Consider the following 6,000-nt stretch of genomic DNA (forward strand, 5'->3'; position numbering starts at 1 on the left):
GCTTCTCATTCTCTAGATGAAAAGCACGGGTCTGCACTGTGCAGCAGGAAAAAACATGTCAGGTAAGGGTCTGGCCGTGTTAAGGACAGGAAGTTAAAAATTGTTTTAGGTCTGGCTCTACCTTTCCTTCAGATCTACATCAATGGCATTTAGGTATGTTGAGTGGCATTGCTCCGGGTTTATGACACTGTAAGCCTCAGTAGCATTAGTATCCAGAAATATTATTAATATTTCCCATATCTAATTATTAAATAGCATCTGACATTTTTAAAATTCAAAGATAATTAAAGTACAGTTTTCACATTTGTGCCTGTTTCTCAGGCAGGGTGGTAAAAACAGATTGCTCACTTCTGTATTTCATAGTCATTCGTTTCCTTCCAGTTTCATATTTGGAATCCTATATAGAAGCCTTTGCATTAAGATACTGGTCACATGTTTAAATTAATACATCCAGTCAAATTTAGAAAAGGGAAATAGAAAGGGTCTGATAGTGGCTTTTACTAGGGCTATTAGCACCATAGAATGGGGCTGTTTCTGCTTATCTTGACTTTTACTAAGTTTGTCCCTATGAAATCCACATTCTGGGACAAATTTGACTTTACATCTTGAATACCACAATCTGTTTTAAAAGGCAGAAACAAAATACAGACTCATACTAAAAACAAAGGCATGTATTTCACTTTAATTAATATATATATATACATATATATATATATATATAACGCTCAGCAATATGTTTATTTTGGAAAGCTGTGCTCTAATGCTTAACACATCCACAGAAGCATCTACAGAAGGCAGGCAGGGTAGGCTGCTCCACCAGTGCCAGGATCTGTAACACTGCATATTAGAAGTACAGATGAAAGAATTTTCTGAGTAGTTCAAGTGCTGTGCAAATGAAGTTAGCTGTTTAGATACATTTACAGAAAAATAAGACTGGTGATTACAAAGTGGGAATGAGTTTGCGCTGTTTACGACTGCTTTCTGGAAGGTAGAATGTAAACAGAGGAAGAAACTATCAGCTTTTAAGATTTTCTCTTTTTGTTGGGGTTTTGTTGGCAGTGGCTGTTTTCTTGTGGCTGGAGAACACGAAAGATTTCTGTACTTTTTCAGTGGTGCGATTGAATGAGACAACTGGTGGTACCCCCATGCTGGAACAGCTGGGAATGGTCATGTAAAGTTTCTGGAGACTTTCTGTGTCTATCAGTCACCTTCCTTTTAATTAGTTTCAGATGCAGTTTCTAAATACATGGTGAAATGTCAGCAGTCACACACTCCAAAGTAAAGCTTCCTCAAACCCCAGGTAAAACTCAATTGGTTTCATTGCTGCAGTCCACTGACCTTTGAAGAGAGAGAAACTCACAGTCAAAAGGCCTTACACCTGCAGCTAAATCCTGCTTTACTCAGGATCAGTCTCACTGAAGCACAATTAACTGTGGTCATAAGGAAAGGATTCATCTAGCCGTAGGCAATTGTCCAGACCCCTGGGAAATCAGTAATAAAAGGGAGATGGAGATGGTGATTCACCTGTCTTGGGGTGGGCAGCGTGCCCTCAGGGCTAATGATTAGTGGCAGAGCTAAGTGATTAGAGCCATTACTTTCAGATGGTTAACATTAAGTAAGGTGAAACCTACCCTTAGCTTCTACAATTATGCAGGCTTTTCACTACAGTGAAAAAGAGAAGAAAATCCACAAAATATCATATATGTTGGCCTTCAGTTGAAGGTCCATCTAGCCCGTACACTCATTCCCATTGTGGCCAAAAGCAGATGCCTACAGAATATGCATATATGAAAACTTACTATAAGACTGTCTCTGCTTCTAACTATTGTCAGGATAGGGACTTCCAGAAGAGCTTGTGGTTTCCATGTATTGAGTACTCTTAGGGGATTTTTCTTCCATTCAATGCTTCTGTCTTTGAACCCACATAATGCTTTAGCACCCACGCCATCCTTTGGCAAGGAGATCTACAGGTCAGCTGCCTCAGATGTTGTGCTTGAAGCCCTGCTACTCCATTAGTTTCATCTGATGCTTCCCACCTCGTACTTGAAGAGAGCGAAAAAAATCAATCTCCATTAATGCTCTCTATGTCACTAGAGTTTTTGTAAATCCATCACCTCTTCCTCCATTATCTCTTTTCCAGCTTAAAAAGTCCTAGCTTAGTCATCCTTCATGCAGAGCAATTTTGTACTTGCAATATTTATTGTTGCCCTTCTCTAGACTTTTCCCAGCTGCCTCATATATTTCTTGTAGTGAGGGAATGAGGACCTTATAAGGTCATTAGAATTGAAAAACTCACACCTTACATCCCAAATTCACTGCAATGCTACTTATTCAGGCTCAAAACACCTGTCAGTACAGTGATAAGCAGGCTGTAGGCAGTAATTTGAGAGCTTGAGCAGCAGGGTTACAGTGACTGGAGCTTCTGAGATAACTTTTTACAGCCCCAAGTTCAGTCAGGTCTTCCCATCTCATCCTTTTCTGCTGTAGCTGACACATATGAGAGATCGCAAGTCCCACGCCAGTGTGGCAGAGTCATTGTAGTACACACCAATGGGGAGACCCTTGGAGCATGGGCCTTCCTGAGATACAGAGCAGGCAAGGCTCTCGCTGCCTTCATCACATTTCTCCTGGGTCTGTTGAGTGCCAGAGCTGAAACATCAGGAGTCTGGAGAAGGGGCTGAATTTCATGGTTCTTCCATTAAAATGCACCTCCCATGTGCCAAGTGGAAGAAATGCAAAATGAAGAGCTCTTTCTTAGGATCCCCGCCTGTGGCTGTTCATGCAGAGAGGGCAATTTTACCTACTAGGTTTTGTCACATAATGCTGGAAGCAAGCACGCCTTATAAATAATCAACATGCAGGGCTTATGGGAAGGCCACTCGGCTGACATGTCCCCTTGACTTAATGGTAAATGTGAATATGATAGGTCTGGTGGACCTGTGCGAGTCCAGGGCCATCTCGGTGTGTTGGAGTCCCTGCCAGTGCAACACAAGGTTGGTTTGTATTTGCCTGCCTACAGACCAGTAGCTGAACACGTGGGAAAGTAGGCTGTCACCTGGTGAAACAGTGGGCAGCTTTAACCCAGACATCCTCAGAAGGTCTATTTAAAGCTGTGTGGGTTGAAGCAACTCATAAGCTTTAATAGTCTTGAGAGAAGCTCTCTGGGAGGCTTTGCTTTGTCCTTTTCAGTGCACTTCATTGATATGCTAACTTTGTGTATATTTTTTTTCAGCAGTGAACAGATGGCCCCTTGCTGCTCACCACAAATGTGTTATTATTACTTCAACCAAAATCTCCTTTGGAAGAAAGCTAGCCAATGTTTGTTTTGCTTCCAGATAGATAACCTTGAAAAAGGCAAAAACATAATAATAGAGTACAACACAACAAAATACAACAGAGAACAAAGGGAGGAAGAAAGAAGAAGCAGAAAGAGGTAAAAGAAAAAAAGAAAGGAAAAAAGAAAAAAAGAACAAGGAGAAGGGAAGGGCAAAAAGTCAGTGACCCAACAGATTCATAGCCACTAAAAATGCAACTTCAGGTATCTGCTGTAAAAATATACTGGAGTTAAAAGGCTATGGCCTCTTGTTCTTCATTCACTGCATTGCAAAGTAAAGTAGGTGATCTTGAAGCATTTGGATTCTCAGTAGCCAGGTAATTATTTCTTATCTTATAAGATGCTAACACCCTATCTGCCCATAGTGTAAGGGTCAAATAGGTGTGCTGAGTGAAATAAGACTGATCAACACTCTCCCTTAAAGCAAGGATTTTTGATTACATCAGCTGAGAGTCTGTTTTTCTTTGGATTATTGCTATCCCTAAATCTTAAGGGTAATACAATAGCAGACTCAATTAAACAATTTTCAAACAATAGCAGGCTCAATTAAAAGTGTGTGATATACAGTGTTCAGACTCCAAGGTTAGAAAAACACATTTTGAAAGTGCAGCTTTATTATTAGTATTTACTATTATGGAGTATTAGCCAAGGCAAATATTTTGTCCTCGGAAAAATCTGAAATTCCCAGTAGGGTGGGACACAGCTGACATTCCTAGTTGTTTGCTGTCTTGTTTGGAGCACCATGTGGTTCACAGCTAGAGGGCTGAGATGCTTGCTACTGAAGCATCGCAGTCACATCAGAGAAATACATGGCCCAGGAGTATTTCATAGTTCCCCTGGAACAGAAATGCAAAGGCAAGCAGAGGAAGGGAGAGGAGGTAATTCACTTCAGATTATTGATATTGGTGTGTTATCACAGTTACTTGTTAAGCTCATTTTGTATTAAAGTCTTTGCACAATATTGGTAACAAAGCTCTATTAAATATGGCACGGCAGCCAAGCCATTGTTTTATGTCAAAGAACTAAAATAATGAGACTTGCATTAGAGACTTGCACTTATGGTGTCACGTTTCTGCAGTAAAAACTACTTTTTACTGCTCCGAAGCCAGGAAGACTTTATTTTTGATCTTTCAGGAAAACCACGGTGATAAGCAAGTGCCTGTATGAGGAAGGGAAAATAGAACTGATCCCATAAAGCTTTCACTCTTTTCATCACACACATATGTTCCTTTTTCTTCCCCCAGAGTCTGGTGGGCTGCCAGGAGCCATGAAATCTGTGAGCCTGTGTGCAGGAGTATCAAAGAATCTCAGGGAAACAACTGAGAAAGGAAAGGAAGCTATGGTGATTATTGCATGAGTTAGAAACATGTAACCACAGGCTTTCCAGCGGGTCCTTTTCCTTCTGCATTGCTAGCCGTGCACTCCATCACATGCAGACCTGGTCCTTTGAAATCTGGGCCCTCACAGCACTTGAATCTGTTTCCACTTTCACGTCTTGGAGGCAATCACGAGGCAAACACAAGGCCAGAGATCAAGATTTATCAAGAGCATGAAACCCAGTAATGTGATTCTCTCCAGTAATGTGATTTGGCTCTTTTATAAAGAGGAGATTTCATACCTCCACCCCACCCGGCAAAAGGTATGAATGACAGCCTGTTGTCAAAGTCTTAATTCCTAGTAACCCATATCAAATATAATGCAGCTATACACTTGATTCCAAGGCCTTACAGTAGACTATGCAAAAAAAAAAAAATAAAAAAAATAGGTATCTGAAGTCTTCAAAATGATAAACAAAGAAACTATCCCATGCTGCACACTTTTTGGCTATGATTAGCAATAATTAACTGCCCAAATTAGGCTGTATACTTTTCCTGCATTGAGAAAAATATTTAGTAATCCTTAAGACCATGGTTTAATCAGTATTAATCACAAACAAATGAGGCATTTTTTGCTATTCAACTTACATGAAAGAGAGAATTAAGGATATTTTTCCCATTTCTAATTAACAGGAAACGAGTATGTAATGAATCAGCTCATAGTCAGAAGAGCCCAAAGCATCTCCTCTGAGGAATGAAAAATCTTCATCTTTAAAAAGCTTTGGTGAGGCATTAAGGCATCTTCTGATTCTGTTAAAGTCTATGGGAAATATGTATTTGACTTCAAACTGAAGCAGAAGTTGATCCTTAGTGTATAAATCACAGATAAACCCACAGATATTTGGAAAAGACTAAGGAACAACAGGGAAAGAGTGTGAGCACTAAGAAAATAAACTAGGAGAATTATTAGTCTATTTTTAGTTCTCTTTTTATTACATGTCCATTAAGCGAGTAAAGTAAAATGTCAGATAATGGAGCAAATGATATCTTTTGTTAGCTCAGATGATAAATGCTGATTACCCTCTTATTTACAAGTTTTTTCTGTATCTGAACACAGGAAGGCAAAGTACACAACTGATTCTCACTCTTCCCATACAAGACTGCCAATTCAAGATGGGTGGAGGGACAGAGAATATTCCCTGTGCCACAGTGACAGAGCAACCTTCTCCTTTCTCAGTAATAGGCCTTTACACCACAGCTAATCGATGCCAGCTGCTGCCTTGTGGGGAGCTTGGCAGCTGCACAGCCTCACACAGTTTGCGAAGTACGTACCACCATCAGCATTTCACA

This window comes from Anser cygnoides, chromosome 2 (assembly GCF_040182565.1).
Source record: "Anser cygnoides isolate HZ-2024a breed goose chromosome 2, Taihu_goose_T2T_genome, whole genome shotgun sequence".
Lineage (NCBI taxonomy): Eukaryota > Metazoa > Chordata > Aves > Anseriformes > Anatidae > Anser > Anser cygnoides.